Raw genomic sequence first — 27,176 nt, forward strand, 5'->3', positions numbered from 1 at the left:
TCTTCATTCATATTTTCTCCCTTTAGAAATACAACCCAAACAGGGTCACATATCTCATTTTGCAAACCACTGTTCACACAAGCTTACTGAATGGGTCTCATGAGACTTTTGACGCTAGAGGTGGTTACAGCAATACCATCTTCACCAAACATTTATTTATACACTTTTCCATCAGTAGTTCCTGGACAGCTTTCAGGACCAAGCATCCAAGGCGAGGAGTGGCCTGGAATCCATGAATTAATACTATAATAGCTAAGGTCAGCTAACTCAGCTCAAAGTAATTGAACCTAACAACTAATTAATACACTTCAATAATATATGGCAGATGGCAACTACCCAGGAAGTCAGTAGAGAAGCAACAGACTTTCTCCTTCATTCTACCAAGGTAAAGAGGTAGGTTTTTCACCCCTTCAGGAGGTCTGTTCCATTGTTCAACTAAATCACATTGCTCTATCTCCATTTAGATTAATTTGCTCAAAATCACTTGATACCCGTGTTAACAAAAATCTAACATTTATTCTTGCAAATTTATACTATTCTAACAACTACAGGTTTTTTGGCGAGCTGAATGGTAGACTTTCAATCTTTGCTTTTACTTGAGAAGGCTCCAATTTCATCTTCAAAATGGATAAAAGTACAGATGAATACTTCCATCAATTAATGGATTTGCTAATCAGCCCAGATCATTCCCAGAGCATGGATGGGCAACATTTGCAATTTCACTTCCAGGTGTACTTCACAGCTCAATGAACATAATATTAAAGGTTCCCACAAATGTTGTGAAATTGTGTGAGCACCACTGTAGGTGGTTGCTTTATAATGTAGTCTTAGAAAATGCACATCTTCTATTTATATGCAACACATACAATGATAGCTAGTTTTTAGGTGAGGTGTAGGTAGTGATGTATTTTTGAAACTGATCTTTTTTCAGAAATTCAATTTTTTTTTAATTGTTTCAGAAAAATAGTATTGAGACAAATCCAAATAACCTAGCCAAGTGTCTGCATCAAAATCTGTTTAAGCAAGCTTACAATTTCATCACATAGAAAACTCACTGCATGTGCATTCTCCTAAATACTCCTTGGGTGAAGAATTTTTGTGGTTTCATGTTCCTTAGTTGTAGTATCAACTTAACCCAAAATGATATCAAATTGTTATTATATACAGTATGTTTTACAAAAATATTACTACCTTAGAAACTGCTACAACATTTTTGTATAACTACCTCAGCACTTCCAAACATTGATTTTTGTATGAGCAATGGCAAAGACCAGTGTGCCTCACTGCTACATCATTCTTGCTTCTTCACTAATTTTTTTAAAATTATTTTCTTTGACCCTATTTGTTAACCTTCTCAGCTATCATTTTGAAGTATTCTTTTTACTTTCTACTAGTCAACCAGTGTTACAAGATAGCAGCAAGAGAAATGACTAAAACAATTATAAAGTAATTCTTGGTTGCTCCACAGTTTGGATTTCATCTATACAAAGGAAATTGCTAAACAGCCTAACCATTTTAAGTACACAAACCTCAGCGATTCTTTGAGTTATGTATATAATTCATATATTGCTCACAATTCTCCCATTTACCTAGAGTATTGCACTTACAGGCTGCTGGAAGACACAAAGAAAAAGAAATGTGATCCACAATGCATTTCCTGTAGACAAAGCTGCTGGTAAAAGACAAAATTACAAAGCCAATACAATTATCAATTGACTGAATACATTTGAATTCAATAAAAAAAATCTAGTGCTTCTTCGGTGAATGTTATGAGACTTTCCGATTAATACTCTCAGTTCAGTAAGTCAGCTGCAGGTCCAAACCCAAGCTCAGCCTAATTGATCAAAGGGCTGCCATAGGCCTCAGTAATTGCAACAATACTCATCCATGTTTCATAAGTGACATGCCATCAAAGTCAGTTACATTGAGAGAACTTGAGTTGTCTCCAAACAAGATCAGAGTATTATGAGAATTAGAGCCTCAAGACAAATGCTCAAAAAAAATCACTGCTTTTCACCTTGATAATAGAAGTGCCAACAAAATCTTGATGATTGTGACCTCATGCAGTAGAAATGAAGAACATATCATACCCCATTTTACCATGGATTAGTGCTAGGCAATCTTGAGAGAATATCCAGCAACAAAAAAAAGGGTTAACCCGATCTAGAAACCAGCAAGCATGTCCACAAGTTCTGTAGACTTTTCAAATAGCGATAAGTCACACAACTTAGTAGAGAGAAGGCATAATAACAAAGTAAAAAAAAATCATTCTCTTAAACAGATAAACTGGAGCCTGAATAGACATAATCTAGTATCACAATACTGTCACTCTGTTTACATCCAATGTAAACAAACTGTTTACATCCAATGATTTCAGGCCCCAATGGAAGTAAGATCTCTCCCCTGTGTACACATGCTTTTGCTCACCTGTGAACTTCTGATACAGTAACTGCTCCTCCTTAACTCACGCCCCAGTCATGGGGTTGGAGGAGAGGGGTTATCCCATCACAGGCACGACTGTACTTCTAAACCTGCAAATGCTTTTGTTGGGAAGGTCTGGTGCTCCCTAAAACCTCTCCCCCTTCCCCCTCACCATCTGAATATGTCACCCTGGCAGATTCAACCCTCGCACATCCTCTGTATTAGTTAATTCCATGGTCTGAATGTGCACAACCTCTGCATACAGACAGATCAATCCATCGCCCAGGTTGTTCTTAGGAGTCTCTGGAAGACTATTTAATTCCAGGAGACTCCAAACAATCTAGAAGAATTGGCAACCCTAACAACAGCACCAATACAAATGTAGCAGGGAATTTCAATCCAGAAAAAGAGCTGGTAAAGCTGAATCACAAAGAACTCACAAGAGCTCACAAGTAATCACCTCATGAAAGACCAGATACAGAGGATCTTTCACTTTGATTCTCCAGAATCATCTCCAAATTTTATCCACACAAATTGTGCCAGATATGTGCATCTATGCAAAAAATCAAAATTCTCTGATATGCACCTCTGGCAGTCAGGAAGAGACTATGGAAAATGTAACAACCCAATGCACAACTCATAAAGATGACTGAGATGTCACAGAGATCCACTCTGCCATCCCAAGTACATTTATTTGGCTTCAATACCCAAATGTAAACTTACTGTTAAGTTGATGCTTTACAATTAGTAGACAGGCATAAAACGGACTGCAAACTGCTCCCAATTATCTCTAGTAGTAATAGACCAAAACCATCAGGCTTGCACTTTAGAGCTAGTTGGGTAAGATTGATCCCTCTAGAAATTCAGGATGTAGAAAGATGAATGGAAATGCAAAACAGAGGCAAGTTATTTAGCCCATTCAAGCTGATGTTTATACTAGGTGTCTTTATGGCCCAAAAATCACATTTACCAACCCATTTCCTCTTCCAACATCTACCCATCCAACCTATATCGAAAAATTGTTATATTCTTTTCCTTTCCCTACTAACCTTGAGAGTGAATTCCACAGGTTCACAACTCTATGGCGCTCTGTTCAAAATCTCACATTAAGCCAGATCCTTCTACCACCAGAAGCAATCTGCTTCCACTTATCCGACTCTATTCTATTATTGTTTAAACTCTCCCATCACCCCATAATAATGGGAAAGTGTATCTTATGAAAAAAAAGTTCCAAGATATTTCCAAATTTATAATCTTTAATACTGGTATTGATTTATTGTCACTCGTACTGAGGTACAGTGAAAAACTTGTCTTACAAACCGATCTTACAGGTCAATTCATTACACAGTGCAGTTACATCAAGTTAGTACAGAGTGCATTGATGTAGTACAGGTAAAAAAAACAATAACAGTACAGAGTAAAATGTCACAGCTACAGAGAAAGTGCAGTGCAATAAGGTGTAAGGTCACAGCAAGGTAGATTGTGAGGTCATAGGTCATAGTCCATCTCATTGCATAAGGGAACCGTTCAATAGTCTTATCACTGTGGGGTAGAAGCTGTCCTTAAGTCTGGTGGTACGTGCCCTCAGGCTCCTGTATCTTCTACCCGATGGAAGAGTAGAGAGAATGTCCTGGGTGGGTGGGGTCTTTGATTATGCTGGCTGCTACACCAAGACAACGAGAGGTAAAGACAGAGTCCAAAGAGGGGAGACTGGTGTCCGTAATGCACTGGGCTGTGTCCACAACTCTCTGCAGTTTCTTGCGATCTTGGGCAGAGCAGTTGCCATACCAAGCCATGATATATCCAGATAGGATGCTTTCTATGGTGCATCGGTAAAAGTTGGTGAGAGTCAAAGGGGACAAACCAAATTTCTTTAGCCTCCTGAGGAAGTAGAGGCGCTGGTGAGCTTTCTTGGCCATGGCATCCACGTGGTTGGTCCAGGACAGGTTGTTGGTGATGTTCACTCCCAGGAACTTGAAGCTGTCAACCCTCTCGACCTCAACACCATTAATGCAGACAGGTGCATGTACACCGCCCCCTTTCCTGAAGTCAATGACCAGCTCTTTAGTTTTGTTGACATTGAGGGAAAGGTTGTTGTCATGACACCATTCCACTAAGCTCTCCATCTCCTTCCTGTACTCCAATTCATCACTGTTTGAGATATGGCCTACAATGGTGGTATCATCTGCAAACTTATAGATGGAGTTAGAGCAGAATCTGGCCACACAGTCACAAGTGTATAGGGAGTAGAGGGCTGAGGACGCAGCCTTGAGGTGCACCAGTGTTGAGAATAATCGCGCCAGAGGAATTGCTGCCTATCCTCACTGATTGCGGTCTGTTTGTTAGAAAGTCAAGGATCCAGTTACAGAGGGAGGTGTTGAGTCCTAGGTCTCGGAGTTTGGTGACAAGCTTGCTTGGTATGATTGTATTGAAGGCAGAGCTGTAGTCAATAAACAATAGTCTAACGTAAGTGTCCTTACTGTCCAGATGCTCCAGAGCTAAGTGAAGGGCCAGGGAGATGGTTTGGTACAATGTTTTTGCACAGATAAAGTGTCTCGGCAGGCTGCATATTTGGATCATTAGGGGAAGAATAACAAAGCATACAGTAAGACTTTCCCCAAAGTAATTCAAAGTATTTTAAAGCATATGACCTGGCTATTTCACTAGTTCAGTGAAATATGGTCCTGTAAAAGTCAAAACACGTTATTGAGAAGAAAAAAAATCTGTATTCAAGCCTAACAAACTGGACTCCTTGTCACATAACTACCTGCTTACTTATTTGACTTAGTTATCTCTTTCATAAACTCTTTGGTTGAAAAAGTTCTCGCCACTTTGTGTACTATGCAAGCCAGCTTCAATACAAATTCTGGAGCTACACTTCATGATTACTCCTTCAAGTATTTTTTTTGTTAAAAATGCATTCTGAATAACAAAAATGTGTTCAGTAGGTAAATGCAGTCGATTGAACAAACACAGAAACAAAGTTTCTCTTCTCCTTCTCCATACACACCTGTCTGAAGTTAGGTGCTTTCAGATGGGAGAATCTTGGGGTGGGGGTGGGTATGAGTAGATATTACATGTCAGACAGAAACAGAGACACATACGGAGAGAAATATGGCTAGTATTTCCACTTATAAAATGTACACTGGCTCAAGCACAGTTGTTTTTCAGCCACAATAAAAGTGGATGAGGAACGGCCAAAGTATTGAAGAAATCTCCCATGATTAGTTTTGTAGCTGGCAACACACATTGTTTAAACTCGTACATTCCATGCAGTACCTGGGCAGTGCTGTGTTTTTAGAGATGCTGTCTTTCATATGAGAAAAACTAGGATCTCATCTGCCCTCTTACAAAGACATGGAAGATTGTCTTGTATGAATCAAAGAGTTCAATGGGAATTTTTCCCAGTGCATTTGCCAAATATTTATCCTGCAACCACTGTCATCAGCATCTGCTCATTATCATCAAAGACTACACTTTAAAAATACTTAATTGTCTATAAAATGGTTTGCAATGCTCTGCAGTCATGGAAGATTATTTATAAATATGAATGCTTCTCACACAGGAATGGCCACGGGTGGAGTATTAGAAGCATCCAGTGTGTGAAGCAAGCACTCCACAAGTCAACATCTTCACAAAAAAAGGGGCAAGAAGATTAAAAGGGAAAGGATTGAAATTTGGTAATAAACTATATCCGGAAAGGGACATCAATAACACACCAGCTGCAGAACAAAACAATGCACCTCAGGGGTCAGAATAACAACTAAAGACACATCAAAAATTGTTTATTTCCCCCAAAACACAAGGGGAAATCAAAAGGGAGACAAACAGACTTGAATGACATAAAAAGCAGACTCTTAGATATCATGTTCATTACCCCAACACTAACACTGGAATGTTGAGGAGAAAAATAGTGCATTTTGCATATGACCCTGCTTTACAGTCACAACATTAAGTAATTGAGTTAGTGCCCACACAAACTCCGAGCCGCTCTATATTTTACTGAACCACAAAAGGGAAACAATGAAGTATGCTACAAAGAATGCAACAAAAATAGAGGATTAGATTGTTATCCCCAAGAGACCCAATCTTTTATCTCAAACTCATTTATCCATCTTCAAAACATATCCTTCAATTTATTTTCATCCACAAGCCATAAATAGGATTTGAACTCTGAACTTTAAGAGAGTTCAAATCCTAGGAGCACAAAATCTAATCTGGCACTCTAAACACTACTGAGAGAGCACTACACTATTCAAGATATAATCTTTCAGATTTTAAACTAAGGCCTTCTCAAGTAATGGCAAAAGAGTCCATGGCATTATTTTGAAGAGTAGGGGATATATTATTATTCATTTACTCCAAGCATTCTGATCATACTGCTGTTTGTGGGATCTTGTACTGCACACATTGGTTGGCATATTTCCTACATGATAACATTGACATTATCTGTAATGACAAGGTTGTGAAATAAGCTATGCAAGTACTAGTATTTATAATTGCTTTATAAATTCATAAAGACCCTTTGCATCAATGTTCTTCCTCACATTTCACAGCTCTTAAAACATTCAGACTTTCTCCACTTAATTTGGTCATTTTTAATGAACTAAGCATAAAAATATGCATATAAAAATATGCATTACTTTCTGTTGTGTGTTGAAAATTTCAAAATAAGGATATTGACTAACCTTCCTTATTCTCAGCCTAGGCCACAAGCTATATTTTATAAGAGAGAGGTCAAAAAAGTACCTTCCGTTAACACAATATATTGAAAGAAGAACAGCATTTGCGGAAAGAGAAATAAATTTAGCATTTTGGATCAAAGACCTTTCATCAACACTGGCAAAGTTTTTAAGAAGGAGCTCTGACCTAAAACATTAACTGTTTTCCTTTCCATAAATGCTGCCTGACCTGTTGATTGTTTCTAGCATTTTCTCTTTTTACTTTAAATTTGTAACAGCTGGAATTCCAACATCATAATCTTCTATGGCTCATGGATTACATCTATTTTAATTAATTAAAACCTTCAGGAAGGACACACAGATGTCACACATCTCGGCCGTCATTCATACAGGAGGATAACCACCTTAAGACTGGAGGAGAAAAGCCAGCTACTTAATGATGTGTTCTTTTACCCTGGGAGCTGAATCAACAAACACTTCAGAATGTGTATAGTTTTCCAAATTATTTAATGCTCAGCATCAGATATATTGTCAGGATGAGATGTGGAGCAGAAATTCCAGTTCTCTTCCCTCCTTTGAAACCTATATAAACAAATATTTGGTCATTTTATCTTGTAATCTGATGTATCTCAGCGTCAAAGTTTGTCTGATAATCACTCTTGTGGGGAGCCCTTTAGGTTAGGCTAACCACTTTATTTCTTTGCTGCAGGCTGAAGGTATCTCATGTAAGAAAACAAAACTGCAAATTTCCCCAAGAGATCATGGGATATTGTGAATTAAGAATAACCTCTGCATCAAACCAGCAACAGGTAATTAATAGGGCTATTTCAGAGTTGTTTCAGACATAGAATACATACCTTAATTTCCTCTTAATTCTTCTGACACACTCCTGGCCTGCCTCCATAACCCTAAGGCCATCCAAATTTCCACTGCCCCTATCCTAACTTGCACCATTCCATTCATCCATCACTACCCCAATGACCAAACATTTGGTCATTTTAATTTGTATCCCCTCTTTGTGACTCAGTGTCAAATTTTGTTTGATAATCGTACTGTGAAGCCACTTAAATTAATAAAGGTGGCATAAAAAGGCTACTTATTGTTCTTGTTAAAACCACCTTCCATAACCACAAACTAAAATAATATGGCCACTTGCAGGCTGCTTTCCAAGTCACACACCATCCTCATTTTGAAATATCACCATTCTTTCAACATCACTGGGCCCCAAATCCTGGAACCCCATCTAGGAAAACAGTGGGAGTACCCTCACCACATGGGCTGCAGCGGTTCAAGAAGGCAGCTTACCACCACCTTCACAAAGGCAAACACAGCCAGAAAAGTCACGGTAGCGTAGCGGTTAGCGCGACGCTATTACAGCGCCAGCGATCGGTCTTCGATTCCCGTCGCTGTCTGTAAGGAGTTTGTACGTTCTCCCGTGTCTGCGTGGGTTTCCTCCAGGTGCTCCGGTTTCCTCCCACATTGCAAAGACGTACGGGTAGGTTAATTTGGGTTTAAAATGGGCGGCGTGGACTCGTTGGGCCGGAAGGGCCTGTTACCACGCTGTAAGTAAAATTTAAAAATTTAATCTCACAAACTGAATAAACAAGAAGACTCAATACAAGTCACACATCATTCACTGCCCCATTTACTTGACACCTGGTATCTCTGTACTTCATGGTGGCTCAATATGCCCAAGTTTCCTTTGAAAGCCCAAATGGCTATAAAATGTTACTCTAGCTGAAACAACTGCTGTTCTTTCCCTGGTTCACATCATTCAGGCATGATAAAATGACTGATAATATTTGTGCACAGAAGTGTCAGGCAGTAGCCATCGCCAACAAGAGAGTCTCACTCCCTACCCTTGATGTTCAATAGCATTACCATTGCTGAGTTCACCATCGCTGACGACCTGGAGGTCACCATTGACCAGAAACTTACTTGGATCAGCCACTTAAATACCATGGCTACAGAGCAGGTCAGACGCCAAGTATCCTATGGCAAGTGATTCACCTCTTGACGCCCAAAGACTTTCCACACAAGGTACAAATTAGGAGTTCAATGAAATACTTGCCCAGATGAATACTGCTCCAACAACACTCAAGAAGCTCAACACCATCCAGAACAAAGGAATCCACCTGATTGGCACCTCATCAACCACCATAAACATTCATACCCTCCACCTCTGGCACACAGTGACTGCAATGAACATCTACAAAATGCATTGCTGTTTCTCACCTAGGCTACTCCAACAGCGCCTCCCAAATCCATAACCTCTACTGGCAAGAAGAACAAGGGTAGCAAGCACACAGGCCACCACCACCTGCTGGTTCCCCTCTATGTTGCACACTACCCTGATTTGTAAATACATTGCTAGTCTTTCATCATCACTGGGTTAAAATGACAATGTAAAGGAAACATTAATTTTGTTTTAATATTGTCTTTCACACCTCATTGTGGATTTTTAATTAAACAGAATAGTCTGTCAAACATAATTTTGCCCCTTCCTTTACAAGCATGCCAACCTCAATTTGGTAAATGCCTTCAGTGGGTTGACTGAAGTCCAGAACTCACTAAAAAAAAGCTGCACAATCACTGCAAAACAACATGGTATATCACAGAAATCTTATGTGTCCTTTGAGTAGAACACTAATTACGGCTGGGCCTTCAACATAAACAAAACAGTGGACAGCTAAACTTCTGAACAAAGCACAAAATGATAAGACAACAATCAAGTCCTAGAACTGTCAGCACAGTAAATGAACATAACATGCATCCATATACATCTCAAAACAGAAGCACATTTTAGATTAATCTGCCATAAAATTATTCATAAGAAGCACAGTTATATGTTTACCATGAACAAAACTTAAGTAAATGCACACCTTAGGATTTACAAGAGAACTCTGTGCTGTTGCCCAAAACCAATAAGTTTTCAAACTTTGTCCACAGTATGTGGGTTTAACTTCCACTGCAGAGGTCTGACAGTGCAGTGCAGCACTGAGATGGACTGTTATACAAAGATCTCTTCTGCTTTCTCCAGTGGGCATTGAAGATTCCACAGCACTATTCTGAAGTACAGTGAGTGAGACAAGCATCATCACTCAACCAATATAATTAAAACAGACTTCCCGGTCATTTTCACACTGTTGTTTGTGGAAGTATTCCTGAACACTTAAATGGCTGCAACAAACAATCTGCTGGAGGAACTCAGTGGGTCCAGCAGCATCTAAGGGGAGAAAAGAATTGTCAACATTTCAGGTTGAAACCCTGCATCAGGACCCTAACATCAGTTAACTGGCTCCCCCACTTGCTACAGTAAAACAATGACTAGAATTTCAAAAAAACTTCATTGGCTGTAAAAACACCTTGGAGTGTACCCAAAGTAGAGGAAAGCTCTATACAAATGCAAGCCTTCTCTTTTCCGGGTATTGATGCAATCCAAAATAGCAAAAATAGGTCCATCTCAACAACAATAATAGTTCTTCTGATCGACAAAACAGATCAAAATATACCTTAAATGCAACAGAGCTTCAAACAATGACAACGCCAACAGCAAAGGGCAGACTCTAAACACACAAGCACAGAGTTCATGATTGAAATTTTGAAAGCAAAAGTTCTCAATGTACCAAAACTTTTACAATGTTACAACATAATTACAGAAAAAAAATCATTGACAATAGGTGGAAAAGTGGGACGAGGGCCAAGGGGTTTTAAAATGACATTTAAAAGGAATCCCTTTAAGTTTTAGCTTCAGTTTCCCATACCCACAGAACTTCAGCTGCTCAGAAAAGTTACAAAAGATTGCACTATTAATCAGTACATTATTAAATTACAGTGGTTAAAACTGGTAAATTGGTTTATTATTGTCACATGTACTGAGATACAGTGAAAAACTTGTCTTGCATACCACTCATACAGATCAATTTATTCTAACAGTGCATTGAGGTGGTACAAGGTAAAACAGTAACAGAATGCAGAATAAAGTGTTACTGTTACAGAGAAAGTGCAGCACAGGGAGACAATAAAGGAGCAAGATCATAACAAGGTAGATTGTGAGGTCAAGAGTCCACCTTATCGTACTAGGGAACTATTCAATAGTCATAACAGCAGGATAGAAGCTGTCCTTGAGCCTGGTGGTACATGTTTTTGTATCTACCGCCCAATGGGAGGGGGAGAAAAGAGAATGTCCAGGGTGGGTGGGGTCTTTGATTATGTTGGCTGCTTTACCGAAGCAACAAGTAGTATAGACAGAGTCTATGGAGGGGAGGCTGGTTTCCATGATGTGCTGAGCTGCGTCCACAACTCTCTTCAGTTTCTTGCAATCACGGGCAGAGCAGTTGCCACACCAAGCTGTGATGCATCCAGTTAGGATGCTTTCTATGCGCATCAATAAAAATTGGTGAGGGTCAAAGAGAACATATCAAGTTTCTTGAGGAAGTAGAAGTACTAATGAGCTTCCTTGGCTGTGGCATCCACGTGGTTGGATGAGGTCAGGCTATTGGTGATGATCACTACTAGAAACTAGAAGCTTTCAACCCTCTCAACCTCAGCACCGTTGATGTAAACAGGAGTATGTGCACCGCCCCCCTTCCTGAAGTCAATGACCAGCTCTCGTTTTGCTGACATTGAGGGAAAGTTATTGTCATGACACCATATCACAAGGCTCTCTATCTCCTCCTGTACTCAAACTCATCATTATTTGAGATATGGCCCACTACGGTGGTATCATCTGAAAACTTGTAGATGGAGTTAGAGCAGAATCTGGCCACACATTTGTGAGTGTGTAGGGAATAGAGTAGGGGGCTAAAGACGCAGCCTTGTGGAGCACCAGTGTTGAGAGTAATCATGGCGAAGCTTTTGCTGCCTGTCCTTACTAATTCATAGAACATTCATAGAATATTACAGCACAGTACAGGCCCTTCGGCCCACAATGTTGTGCCGACATTTTATCCTGCTCCAAGATCTATCTAACCCTTCCCTCCCACATAGCCGTCTATTTCTCTGTCATTCATGTGTCTGTCTAATCCCTAATGTATCTGCACACACAACCTCTGCCGACAGTGCGTTCCACGCACCCACCACTCTGTGTAAAAAAAAATTTATCCCTGACATCCCCCTTATACCTTCCTCCAATCACCTTAAAATTATGCCCCATCGTGTTAGCCATTGTTGCCCTGGGAAAAAGTCTGACTGTCCACTCGATCTGTGCCTCTTATCATCCTGTACACCTCTATCAAGTCACCTCTCATCCTCCTCCTCTCCAACGAGAAAATTCCCAGCTCACCCAACCTCTCCTCATTCAGCTGCCAGTCCTGTCCCTCCCTTGGCCATGTTTCTACAATGCCGATAATATCCCAGTCCCATGAACTTACCGCCATTGCATACTGTATCAAATTCCAGCCTCAGGAGGCTAAAGAAATTCGGTTTGTCCCCTTTGACTCTCACCAACTTTTATCGATGCACCATAGAAAGCATCCTATCTGGATGTTTCACAGGTTGGTACCGCAACTGCTCTGCCCAGGACCGCAAGTAACTGCAGAGAGTTGTGGACACAACTCACCACATCACCGACACCAGCCTCCCCTCCTTGGACTCTGTCTTTACCTCTCACTGCCTAGGCAAAACAGCCAGCATGATCAGAGACCCCAACCACCCGGGTCATTCTCTCCTCTTCCCATCAGGCAGAAGATACAAGAGCCTGAGGGCACGGACCACCAAGCTCAAGGACAGCTTCTACCCCATGGTGATAAGACTATTGAATGGTTCCCTTATACGATGAGATGGACTCTGACCTCACAATCTACCTTGGTGTAACCTTGCACCTTATTACACTGCACTTTTTCTGTAGCTGTGACACTTTACTCTGCACTGTTATTGTTTTTACCTGTACTACATCAATGCACTCTTACTAACTCAATGTAACTGCACTTGCAGTCTGCTGGTCAGGAAGTCAAGGATCCAGTTGCAAAAGGAGGTGTTGAGTCCCAGGTCTTGGAGTTTGGTGATGAGTTTGCTTGGAATTATAGTATTGAAGACAGAGCTGTAGTCAATAAACAATAGTCTAACATATGAGTCTTTACTGTCCAGATGCTACAGAGATGAGCGTAGGGCCAGGGAGATGGCTCCCGCCGTAGACATGTTTCGGTGGTAAGCGCATTGCAGTGGGGCGAAGTTCTCTGGGAGACTGGAGTTAATGCATGCCATGACCACCCCCTCGAAGCACTTCATGATGGTGGATTCATTAAGGTATGTTACCTTGTTTTTCTTAGGTACTGGGATGATAATGGTCTTCCTAGAGCAGATGGGAACCTCAGATTGAATTAGGGAGGGTGTAAAAATGTCTGCAAATACCCCCAGCCTGCAGATCTGCACAGGATCTAAGGACATGGCCAAGGACATCATCTGGGCCAGATGCTTTTCGTGGGTTCACTCTCTCAAAGACTGATCTTACGTCCACAACAGTGACTGTGGATTCAGGTGCATTGGAGGCTGTCGGGGTGAGTGGTGACATTCCAATCCCCTTTTGTTCAAAACATGCATAGAATGTGTTAAGCGGGAAGTGATGTGCTGCTGTCAGCAATGCTGCCCAACTTCGTTTTGTAGCCCCTTATAGCAAGTAAGCCATGCCATAACTGACAGCTGGTCTGGGACTCAATTTTGGACTGGTATTGTCTCTTGGTATTACTGATAGCTTTGCAGAGGTCATACCTTGATTTCTTGTATAGGTCAGGGTCACTTGATTTGAACGCCACTATCCTACTTGATGGATTCTATTAGAATATTAGCACTAAGTGAAGTTGAAACTGTCTTAACTGTTTTACGTTTAGTAAACAATTTGAAGCCAGTATTCTGTGCTTACCGATCAACTTTCTGCATCAGATATTGTCGTAGAAATGCTGCATTGGAGAATTAGAGTCACAATTCAAATTGTACACCAATGAATGCTCAGCTTGTAATTTTTCTTCTTGATCAGTTAGCAAAACATTCATCAACAATTTTTCTTAAGAAGGCATGAGTAGAATAATCAAAACATTGAGTTTAACAAGATGAAACATAAAGAATGTCCTTACAAATTTAGATAGTGTCTGCTGGGGGTACTTGAAACTGCAAGTCTGAGGCAGGTGGCTATAGAACCAATTTATGGTTTCCAGCTGTGTTCCACTTTGGCCATTATTTCACTAATTTTGAGCTTTTGAATGCTTACTCAAAGCACTAAAATTTCTTTAAAACATTTTTAAATTCACACAAAATTCAACAGAACTTGTGCAAATTTCAAAGTAGCTTGACTGGCCTGGAAGTGATACACCATGTGCAAATTACCCTTCCCAAGGGTCTGTGGAGGTATTTGGATTGGCACTTTTATATGCAAAAATTACACTTGCACATTCTTAAGGTATGTTGACTTAGTTGTAATTTTGTTGCATTGTATTGATTCATTAATGTTGTTTAGTCTACAGGCTGACAGGTGATCGTATAGAAATGAATCAAGGTCAATCGTATAGAAATGAATCAATATGTTAAACCCTGCACGACCTCAACGAAGCACAGCTGAAGCTTAAGAGACAGCTTCTGATGTACATAACAGATACAAATATCCACTCTGAGCAGGGTGAGCAGGTTGAAGGACTTGCCCAGAGAGGAGGCAGAAGCTGATTTTAAGAGGGAACTGGAGAGGCATATGGATATCGAACCTTGTTTTCTGCTGTTGAAATCTGGTGCCAGATAACTGCACTAGAATAGGTCTGACAGTCAGGCCCAGTTTTACAATTCTTCATTTCTCAGATAGAAACACTTCAGTGCATTTTAAAAGTGGAGAGGCAGTTAGAAAGGGTTAGAGGAAAGAGAAGGTCAGAAGTAGGAAGATAATGCAAGCTGGTGAAGAGAGAAATGGAATTTGGGAAATTCCAGAGAATGTGGAAAAGGCTATCAAGATAAGAGAAGCAATGTGCCACAGCATCTGAGGAGCGTGGTGTGCTTTGGGACATAAAACTATAGTTGGTTGAGAGAATTTGTGTAAGGTTTTCCAGAAACAATTCAAATTGTTTTAAAGACTTACTACATTGCAGTTGAGGCAAGATTACCAGTTCAATTGACATTGAGACAACCCTAAAATAACGCTGGTTTTCAAACAATACAATGACAAGTACTCTCACTACTGCCTCGACCACTTTAAATGGAAACTGATGACCAAAACCTGAACGTGGAAATTAAATGTCAATTAAGGCCAATTTGCATTTTCCTTCCACAATTTTAAAAGCTTTAGTTTTCATGTTGTATTTTTATTTTGACACACCCTATTGCTCAGTTCCTTTCACTTTCTGTTTCTAAAAGCCAACAGTGATTAATTTGCAAAACAAAACCATACTCCGTGATTAGCCGGACCCTTATTAGAAGTTAATTCTGTACATATTACATTTTTCAGACTCTTCAAAAGTTGAAATTAAAAGCTTTAACTAGGGATTTTTTTCAACCCAGGCATACTTCGTTTCCAATATAGATAAATTAAAAAACTTAAATACAGCCCAAGACTACTTGCCAGAATTCATACAAATAAACAATGTTGGTCATTGACTCCACATTAATTCAACTAATATTTATTTGGTCAACTTTTGCATTAAGTTGTCAAAACTGCTCTGTTGAAAACTGAATAAAAGCTTAACTAAAATAATTCAACAAAGGTTTATCATACACAAAACAAAACTCTACAAGTGTGGAAGTTAATATTAATAGCAAGTTTTTGCAGAACAGGCATATTCCCACAAATACAATTATCCAATGCAACAATAAGCAAAACCTAGACAGCTAAACTAATCCCACGACAAGCTAAATATACTGAAAATGGAGGACGCATTGCTGGACTTCTGGAATGGTAACCAGTAATTAGATTTGACATTTTTTTACGTATATAGATGAGAGATATAGAAATTGGAATTAAAAGTATTTTTCAGGAAGTAAAAACTTTTGCAGCATAGTTTACTTTTCCCTCAAAATTAACTTGGTACCATAATGACTTTAGTACCACATAGTCCCTTCTATAACTTCCCACATCACTATTTATTTTAAAGCCTACCTCCTTTGGCCCTGTGTTAAAGTTTGTCTCACTGTACTTCTGTGTAACATCATGGGATGTTTCCTATGATAAATTAACAATAAATCCCAGTGAAAATACCTTCCATCAAAAATATGGCCATCTCCCATATGCACATATTTCTTTGTCTCTTAATTCAGAATAATGTTTAACATTGCTCTCTTTAGAGATTCAGAAGTAAAGGCTAACAATGTGGAGACCAACTGGAAGAATTATTACAATATTCAGGAAGGGAATTGTTGCCCGAAGTTGAAATGAACTATCAGAATAAAACTTTTCTAAAGAAGTGCATGGAATCAATGTAATAAGGGTACAAAATCAAAACTTGCCTCCTGTAACTCTCCCACTTCTTGATTTTAAGTGTACGATCAGGTTCTCTGGGGTAATTCAGGATTAGGTTCTTGAAACCAGTTCTTTCCAAAAATTGTACTTTCCATTTATTAACGATATTAGCAATATTTTATTATAAGAAGAGCAAAACTTGTAAAATGCAGCTTCTAAATAGCAATAATTGGTCATCATGGGGTTCATGCAACAACATGTTTCTCTATTTTGGGCACCATGGAAACACTATTAAATTGGAAGAATTGATCGAAAAGCTAATTGCTGCAACATATACTTGCGTGTACCAGTACTATGAGTACTTCTAATACCAATCCAACTACCCAATTTTATAAACCTCGACCCACTGTACAGCGTTAAGATACTTTATGAAGTTTATCAAGCAGAAAATCTGGCAACCAATTGTGCACATCAAGCTTCCACCAAGGGCACTGCGATAATGCCCAGACATCGTCCTTTAGTGGTGCTTATCCAGTAAACACAGTTCCCCAATCCAGAAACTCTAGCACATAATCCAAGTATCAACCTAGATTATGTGCTAGAGTTTGTGGATTGGGGAAAGAACACTAAATTTGATTCAGAGGCAGGTTACAACCATTGATCCAAAGTTGTTCTCAATACTTGAAGAAAAATGCAAATAAATTTAACAGAACATTTTATGGATTTTTTTTTAATGCTCTTGTGCTAACATGCAAAACCTCAAGTGATCAGATGCATAATCACAACTGATTTGGTAAAGCACTATGCCATAAAGGGTTCTTTAGATTATCTTTACTCTGTCCACAGTCTTTTGTGTGATGTATACAATGATGAAGCATACAGGTGGTGATGACATTTTTCTAACTAAAAAGCTTTATACTCATCAGAAAGGAGCTTCTGAGTGGGCACCCTCTATTAGCGTCACTTGTTTCTTCTCAGACTGCTCATCGATCATTGCAGTTCTCTTCCCCTCCTGCAGTACTCATTTTCTTCCTTCTTCCCTCCTATTTCTATATTCATTCTTTCTATTCCTGAATTGAATGGGACCTTCTGCAGAATCCATGCTTTTAGGAAACTTTACATTGAAAATTATGCTCCTCAGGCAATAAATTGCACCACACCCAATAAAGTATAAAGTCAGATTTATCAGCATACGCAATTGATTTTGTCTATAACTGATGCACAAATCTTTTAGAAACTAAAATACCAGGATGGTTCAATTCAACCGAAGCAAAAGTTCACTTCTAAGTTTGGAAAAAAAACATTCGCAATAAGGATTTAATAAAATTTTCCCCGTTTAAGTCACTTTTAGCCAAAAAGGCTTTGCATCCATGGATACAAGTGGAAATATTTCTGCTTTGAATCTGTTCCAATTTCCACACTGAATACATTCCCATTTCCTCAAATCGACTTGTTTAGATAAAAGGAAGTACTTAAAGCACTGCATTCTTGAAATAAATTAGAAAATATTTGCCTACAAAGCTCTATCCATATTTTGGGGTTTAAATCTCTCCAAATTAGATAAATGTAGCAAACTCTAACCTTTTAGCCTTGTTTTATCACTAGGCAATTTTAGTTAAGAATCAAATATTGACTGGCCACTACAGGGTTGAATCATGGAGAACAATGTACTCCTGGTGATTCTGGACTTGGCTCTGAATCCACAGCAACTCTATTCCTAGCCCCGAACAAATTTGCAACCAAAAAGCTATCTTTTATTACAAGTGAGACAAATGTGTACAACCAGACTTATAATGATTATAATACCTGCCTGAGCAGAAGTTAATGGCCCTAGGTTACAGAACTAATAATCCCACATCAAAGAAGAGAATGCCATTATAACTCGGGAGAGGGGCAAATAGAGTTTTCTCCATCCCACAACCACCAGGAAAGATGTTTAAAAGATTACTAATTATCATCCACCTTTTTATTAGCCGATTATTGAAACTGGTGAGATACCATTACACAAGGGAAGTGGGCGTTGGGGATTTATGGCTATTAGAGTAGACTATAATTGACATGGGCGTAATTATCAATTTGCAGGTGTAGGGTAAGCAATACAGGTGTAAGAGGCGCTCTTGGCATCAATGGTGGTCTGGACTACTTAGAAGTGATGGGTTCAGTAACTGGGATATCCAACAAACATAATCAAGTAGATGCTAGATACTTGGTGATGTAAAGATCACATGCATTTGGAGGAGGCACACAAAGAGGGAAGAGAAAAAACAGACAGATCTAGGATAATTCAAACTTAACCACAATCACTTTCCCCCTCCACTTTCTTTCCCTTTATCCCACTCAATCTCATTTCTCCTCCCCCCTAAAAAATCAATTCTGTCCATCTTCCTCTTCCACCCATACACACATCCTTACTCACAAGTCAGACTTCATCCCTGCATACTCCCACCTCTGCCAGCTTCACTGTCCCCCAACCAATGCTGTCCACCTTCCTTTTCCACCCCATATACACACACTCCCCAGACTGCATCCATCCGTCCACTCCCCCCCCCCACAGACTGCATCCATCCGTCCACTCTCCCCCCCCCACAGACTGCATCCATCCGTCCACTCTCCCCCCCCACAGACTGCATCCATCCGTCCACTCCCCCCCCACAGACTGCATCCATCCGTCCACTCCCCCCCCAACAGACTGCATCCATCCGTCCACTCCCCCCCAACAGACTGCATCCATCCGTCCACTCCCCCCGCAACAGACTGCATCCATCCATTCCCCCCCACAGACTGCATCCGTCCATTCCCCCCAACCCTCCCCCACAGACTGCATCCATCCATTCCCCCCCACAGACTGCATCCATGCATTCCCCCCCACAGACTGCATCCATGCATTCCCCCCCACCCCCCCAGACTGCATCCATCCATCCCCCCCACCCCCCCCACAGACTGCATCCATCCATTCCCCCCCACCCCCCCCCCACAGACTGCATCCATCCATTCCCCCCCACCCCCCCCACAGACTGCATCCATCCATTCCCCCCCACCCCCCCCACAGACTGCATCCATCCATTCCCCCCCACAGACTGCATCCATCCATTCCCCCCCACAGACTGCATCCATCCATTCCCCCCCACAGACTGCATCCATCCATTCCCCCCCACAGACTGCATCCATCCATTCCCCCCCACAGACTGCATCCATCCATTCCCCCCCACAGACTGCATCCATCCATTCCCCCCCACAGACTGCATCCATCCATTCCCCCCACAGACTGCATCCATCCATTCCCCCCACCCCCCCCACAGACTGCATCCATCCATTCCCCCACCCCCCACAGACTGCATCCATCCATTCCCCCCCCACCGACTGCATCCATCCATTCCCCCCCACCGACTGCATCCATCCATTCCCCCCCACCCCCCCACAGACTGCACCATCCATTCCCCCCACCCCCCCCACAGACTGCAATCCATCCATTCCCCCCCACCCCCCCACACAGACTGCATCCATCCATTCCCCCCCACCCCCCCACAGACTGCATCCATCCATTCCCCCCCACCCCCCCACAGACTGCATCCATCCATTCCCCCCCACCCCCCCCACAGACTGCATCCATCCATTCCCCCCCACCCCCCCACAGACTGCATCCATCCATTCCCCCCCACCCCCCCCACAGACTGCATCCATCCATTCCCCCCACCCCCCCCACAGACTGCATCCATCCATTCCCCCCACAGACTGCATCCATCCATCCCACCCCCCCCCACAGACTGCATCCATCCATTCCCCCCCACCCCCCCCACAGACTGCATCCATCCATTCCCCCCACCCCCCCCACAGACTGCATCCATCCATTCCCCCCCACAGACTGCATCCATCCATTCCCCCCCACCCCCCCCACAGACTGCATCCTCCATTCCCCCCACACCCCCACAGACTGCATCCATCCATTCCCCCCCACAGACTGCATCCATCCATTCCCCCCACAGACTGCATCATCCATCCACCCCCCCCCCACAGACTGCATCCATCCATTCCCCCCATCCCCACATGCTACCCAACCCTCTGAGGTCCTCCAGCCGTCTTTTTTGTGCTCTAGATTCCAGCACCTGCGCCTGCATCCATCCTTACTCCCACCTCTGCCATCCTCATTCACCCTTCCCTACCTGCACCCTCCCTTATCCATTCTACTTGTCCCTCACCTACCCCTTTCATCTCCCCAGTATCCCTCCGAGATCCCACTCCTCCCCCTCACTGCTGCTCCACCTTCTAAACCCAGACCCCTCTCCAATGCATTCACTGCCCCTCCCCCTCTTTCTCACTCCCTTCGGTCCCTCCCTCAGTGCCCCTCCCAATCCCTCACTCCTCCCCCAACTCAGATCCCCTCCTCAGAACCCCGCTCCACCCCCTCGTCTCTTCCCTCCCACCCACACGTTCCCTCCGTGCCCCTCCTCCCTCCTTCCCAAACTCCTCACAACCATTTGGCCCAAACTCACCGCAAACCTGTGCTCCCACAGAATCTTCTGGAAGTATCTCCGCTCTTGCTCGCGCTGCCGGTTATCCCATTGACTTCCGAGGCTTCCGATCCCGCTATTTTTCTCAAGAATTTTCTTTTCGTGCTCCGCCACACGAAACGGGCCAGAGAATTCGCCAAAAAACTTTCTCACCGACCATCACAACACAACACAACTCCGCCAGAGAGCAACGCCTTCTGCCCTTACAGCATCTCCTATTGGCTCCCAACCCAACGCCTTCGGTACGGATTCAAAACTTCATTGGATAAAAGGAATGTCCATCAACACACTGGCCTTTTGTAAATGGTTCACAGCCACATCGATCAAATAGTCCCCGCCTATTATTATACATGATTGGACATCATAGATGTCATTTAAACAATGTGCCCGCCCATCTACTTGTCGCCATTACCTCATCCAGAATTCGACATGCAATTGGCTAATTGAGTTATCAATCAAAACGCTACCCCGCAGCTCCGCCTGCGTTATTGGAAGGTAATTGGGTAGTTTGAATGCCAATCAAACGCCCCTTAATTTTGTTGTGCGTGTGTTCCTTTTCGCCTCTTTTCATTGGCTGACTCTACCATTAGCTCACCCAGATCGAGTAAGCCAAAAGGTGCATATTGGCGTCTATCAAAAACAAAAATAACCCGCCCCAGACACGGCCTCGTGGCGATTGGCTGGCTAACCAAACCAGTGGAGTGGAACGGGATAGGTTAAAGGAAACGTCAGTTAGAGGAGTACCCGCCCTCCATGCTGTCTGCCGCTGTTTACCTTGCTTCTGGGCCCTGTCATGGCAGCAGACTGCTTCTTAAATGTTTGTTTTTCGATGTCTAATTCAAATTTCTGCCCAGGAGACCAGCAGAGGGCAGTGGATAATAGAAGTTTACATGCAACACTCCGATCTGTGAGGGCTTCACGCCAATTGAACTATCTCTTTAATGCTCTTTAAAGGCTTTAAGTTAAATATATTGTGTCTCAGCCCAGTGAACCAGCAGAAGCATTGTAGAAGGGGGGATTTAAAAATACTAAAGTGTTTACAGCCCATTAATTCCTCTTCGTCTAAGGAATATTGAAACCATTGTGATAATAAGAAAGAAATTCCTGCATTTCTACAGTACCTTTCATGCCATCCCAAAGTGCTTCACAGGTAATAAAGTGCTATTTGAATGTAAGGTACACCACATTGGATTTGAGCAGTCTAAGACTCCAGAAACAGCAATGTGACCTTTTTCAGTAGCATGGGTTTATAGATGGGTTTCAGCCCCAGATGAAGTCTTCTGATCTTTCTCGTAGATCTACCTGCCAGAGCACATCAGTTAATGACTTGTCTCTTAACACTGCATCACTCCCCAGTAGTTCACAACATCATTCTTGATGTTTCTGATGATGTTTCCAAAGTGGGACTGCAACACAGATCCTTATGATTTAGAGGTAAGAACAGTACCACTGAGCTATGGTTATAGGGACGTGGGTGGGTAGCTGCACTTGAAAGTGGTAGGATACGTTGAAAGTGTAGTTGGTAAAGTACAGAGGATACTGGGTTTCATAAATAGATACATAAGAGTACAAAATAGCATGAAATTTACAAAAAACACAGATACTGAAAATCTGAAATAAGAACAGAAGATGCTGGAAACATTCAGCAGGTCAGGCATAATCTGTTTTTAATATTGATTCAAAGAATGTAGGTTTGACAGGCTGAGCCAGCATTTAATTGCCCATCCCTAATTGCCCTTGTGAAGGTGGTGATAAACAGCCTTCATGCACCACTCCAGTTGTTGAGTTTAGGTATATCCATAATACCTGGAGGGAGTTCCAGCATTTTGGCCCAGGGACAGTGAAGGAACGGCAGTATATTTCCAAGTTGGGATGTTCTGTGGGAGTGGCTACGGAAAGAAAAAAAAATGTTTCAGATCCAAAACCCTTGTCAGAAAGATTCCAAAATTGAAGAGATTTGTTACAAAATCAGAGAGGATTGGTAAACTATTAAAAAAACACTGGTTAAATCATAACTGGAATATTGTGGCCAATTCTGGTCGCCAAATCTTTGGAAGAACATGAAGGTCCTAAGGTGAGTGCACAAGAGATTTATAGAGTGGTTCCATAGATGAGAGATTTCAGTTGTGATTAGATTAGAGAAAATGGGATTGCTCTCTTTGGTCCAAAGGGGTTTCAGTGGAGATATAATAGAGGTGAAGAAAATAAAGTAAAAGGAATACTTGTTCCCACTAGTGAATGATTCAAGGGCCAAGTGTCATTGAATAAACCGATGGGTGGACAAAGATACTAAGATAGGAAGCATGAGCAATACCTCTTTGTGCAGACATTGCCTGACCTGCTGAGTATTTCCAGAATCTTCCATTTTTTTAATTTCAGATTTCTAACATTTGCAATTTTTTGATTGCCATCCAGAAACAGCATCTCAGTGATGCATATCTAGTAGACTTAACCTTGTGAATGATCATTGATGTCTCTGGACAAGAAGCTTTACCAATACCCATTAAATATGTGCACAATGATGTAGAGAATGCCTGTGTGAATGCAGCAATAAACACTCAATTACTAAGAAGTCTATCTGGCAGAAATTCACAAAATAACAACTGTCAGACATAATTTCCCCTCTAGGTGAAACAGATCTGATCCATCTTTTCCCGTGGTCTATCTGGAACTTGATGAGAATGAAGCATTTCCTTTCATTGGTTCTATTCTTGAGATCCCTGGCCAGTAAATCCTCTCCTGCTCTCCAGGGATGCAACCCTTCAGTTCCAGCTATGAGGAGTGGACATGGCGTTCCTTCATGACTTGGAAAGAATTATCCTTTGCCTACAAAGACTGGGTCACTTTGCATGCCCAGTTCATCTCCCATGTTAAACTATGGTCTGAAATAGATTCAGCCTCACAGTCTATCTTTGTTCTGCCCTGTCTGAATCAATTTGCTTTAGACACTACTTTATCATCTTGAAAATCTAAAAATTGCAGATGCTGGAAGTCTGAAGTAAACCTAGGAGCACTCAGCAAGTCGGGCAGTATTTGTGAATGGAGAAACAAAGTTAAGCTTTCGGGTCAAAGACCCATCATTGGAAAGTGAAACAGTGTTAACATTTTACTTTGACCTGAAACATAAACACTGTTTCTCTTTCCACAGATATGCCCGACCTGCTGAGTGTTTCCAGCATTCTGTAGCTTCCTCAATCTCTTGTATCAATGGCTGAAAGACTGGAATGTGTCTTGCCAACTTGATCATCTCAAGCTCTCTTGCATCCTTGAGGTAGGCTAGACTAAGAGTATTAGTTTTGCCTGAACAGTATTGACTTTTTATGTTGTATGCCTGAATCCTCAAACACATTCACTATGACTCTGGCACTGTATGTAAGATATTAATAACAATGATCTTGAATGACTTCTGATCACTGTGCCCACATACCATTTCCCTAATTACTACTGGTTACACTTCTTCAGTCCAAGGATGACAGCAAGCAGCTCTTTTTCAGTTTGTCTGTAATATGTCTCCACATCTGTCGAAGCTCTGCTTGTGTACAGCATCAGCTGACCCTCCTTCAGGTTAATAGCTCCAATGCCTTTTACTGACAAATCTTCTTATACAGGCAGCTCCTTCTTATCATCAAAGCATTGCGCCACAGGCTCTTCTGTGATTGTTTCCTTGTTTCATTTGATCCAACCAACACTACACTGACGAAGAGTCCTTGACCCAAAACATTGACTCCACTTCTCTCCCCACTGATGCTGCCTGACCTGCTGAGTACTTCCATAATTTCCTGTTTTTGTTTCAAATTTCCAACACTTGCAGTTTTTTTTTGCTCTAATTATTATTTCACATCTACTCAGTTATCACAATTGTTTACATCTTTTATTTGGGTGGGGCGAGAAATTGCTAAGAAAGTTGACAAACCCTAGAAAGCACTGCACTACTGCAACATCTAATGGGATTGGCATCTGCTTCACTGTCTTGACTTTTGCTGGATCTGCCTTCAGATTAGTTCTACCAATCAAATGACTCGTGAAAGAGACATTCTTCACTCAGAACTTCAATATTTAATTGTTCAGGTTCCATCGCTTCTCCCTACATCTGCTCATCAGGGTTCTCAGCTTCTGGTCATGAACTCACTCCACCTTTTCTCCTGCCTGTCCTTCTTCAAAGACCAATATGTCATCTCCTATGATCTTTACACCACTGATACCTTCTTGTGCAGCATCCAGCTTCACTAGAATTCCTCTGGTGCCCTGTGATTCTATATAGCAATCTTCTCCAACAGTTTAAAATCAAATGGCGTGTTGCAACAGGTTAAATATGTAACTTCACTTGCTAGAATCCATTCTTTGCATCCAACACACTAAAAATTACTTGCTCTACTCGGATCTGTCAGAAAATCTTTTATAGTCTTTGTAGATTAGTGGCTACTCCTCTGAACTATATTAAAATCTCCTGAACCCAAGCAAATTCTCAGCTTGCTGCTTGATGTCTCAACACACACCAAGTCAGAAGATTGGGGTGGGGTAGGTCTATCTACTAGGGCCACTGTCACTGTTTTAGTCAGTGTCCCCACCTCCACTTTAAGTTTCTCCTTGACAGCCACTAGTACAGCTATTGGTGGGTGTACTGCTGGCTGCTTCCATTCATTTAGGACTTGATGGCATTTGCCTTCCAGTGTCCCTGTTCCATTAAAGAAATGCGCATATTCACCTGTGAGTTGTGAGGCTGAAGTCATGGCTAGAATAGAATCAATCTTCATGATCCTACAGAAACATACATTTATCACTCCCAAGTATAGGTGTGACATCTTTCCAATTGACTGCAATGAAATCTACATTTCAGCTTTCATGAATCTTTGGGTTCACTGCCTTCACAGAGCCATATCCCAGCTGGTCTTATACACTTGACAGTACATGGTTTTAACTATCTTTCTTTGAAATAGATGGCTTACCTTGGGAGAACATCACTTATCACTCTGGAGTCAAGTTGAGATGTCACTGGTTGTCCTTGCAGCAACACCCTGGAATAGTTACTTCTAAAGGGTGTTGCTTTCACAGAATTGATCTCATTTGGCACCAGACACATTGTTTTCAATTGGTAATTCAAATCTGACCCTATATGGCCCATCTCAACCATTCCATGGACTTTAATGTCCTCCTCATTGTGCAATCATTTTTCAGTACATATTGTACATGGTCCCAACTAAGGTATTTCTTTCTCAAACACTTATGTGGCTGAACGCAATACTTCCAACCTCTAAGGAAATTTGCCTGTACCTTCCTTATTTTGTGTTTTGACCAGCACTTTGGTGCATGTAGTACTTTTATTGGTCATCTAACATTTCTAGTCTCCACAGTTTTGTATATCTGTATCCATTTTTCTGGGACTAATTTGTGTCTCACATAAAAGCAGTTCCCTCCAACTGGACCGCCACATCCCACGATAACCTGATCACTAATCTGCAGAACTACAAGTAACTGCTAACAATCTTTGATCCACTAAAAAAAATCAAAGAATTCTCTCCATTCCTGGTGCATATAAAGAACCAAAAATAGTTTCATTTCAAGGCGGTTTGCAGTGTGCTTAGAATGCACTGATTGCTTTCGCTGGCATCTCATTTGAAGGTATGGTATAATTCTCTTCCCTTGTGACCAATGGTGTACAATAATGTCTTTATTTTTATTTGGTCTGCTTTTTCTGTGCTAGCTGGCTCGGTATACAAAGTAAACCTTTCCTGGTTCAATATCACATTTTTAGAAAGTTCTTAGTAGGTAAAACAAATTTTACTGTTAACACACAAAACTTTTCATAACTTTCCAAGCCTTGATTACTACTTCCCCCAAATGATGGTTCATTTGTAATTTCCACAAGCTCAAGGATTTGAATCCTATTCCAGAGATATTCCATCATTTCCACTCACATTGACCTTGGTGGTACCTTTCCTGCACTACTTGTGTTGCTAACTTTGGTCAGGGTATTCCTGGAAGTTTGACATCCTACCTCCTGCTACCCAGCACAGTTATTATTTCCCATATCAATATCTTTACAAATAGTGAACAGAAGTGTTCAACAAAAATGGAAAAATAACATCAGTCTAATGATTTCTCACAGTGGTTGCTTGCAGCAATGTCTATGTGATTAATTGTTATCATATTTGAGACAAAAGATTCTCATTCTTACTCTGTAATCCCAGAGGATGT

The 27,176-nt window shown here is 41.4% G+C and overlaps 1 protein-coding gene across 2 annotated transcripts in view; it reads right to left on the minus strand.

The window, feature by feature from the left end:
* tnrc6ba (trinucleotide repeat containing adaptor 6Ba) overlaps positions 1-21,180 on the minus strand; it is a 166,157-nt gene extending 144,977 nt beyond the window's left edge. Inside the window, exon 1 of one of the 2 annotated variants that reach the window (XM_052043407.1) lies at positions 20,964-21,180. The gene's annotated coding sequence lies outside the window, so the exon portion shown is untranslated. The remainder of the gene's footprint in view (positions 1-20,963) is intronic. The other variant, XM_052043406.1, reaches the window with a different exon arrangement.
* Between the last annotated feature and the right edge of the window lie 5,996 nt (positions 21,181-27,176).

This window comes from Pristis pectinata, chromosome 33 (assembly GCF_009764475.1).
Source record: "Pristis pectinata isolate sPriPec2 chromosome 33, sPriPec2.1.pri, whole genome shotgun sequence".
Classification (NCBI taxonomy): domain Eukaryota; kingdom Metazoa; phylum Chordata; class Chondrichthyes; order Rhinopristiformes; family Pristidae; genus Pristis; species Pristis pectinata.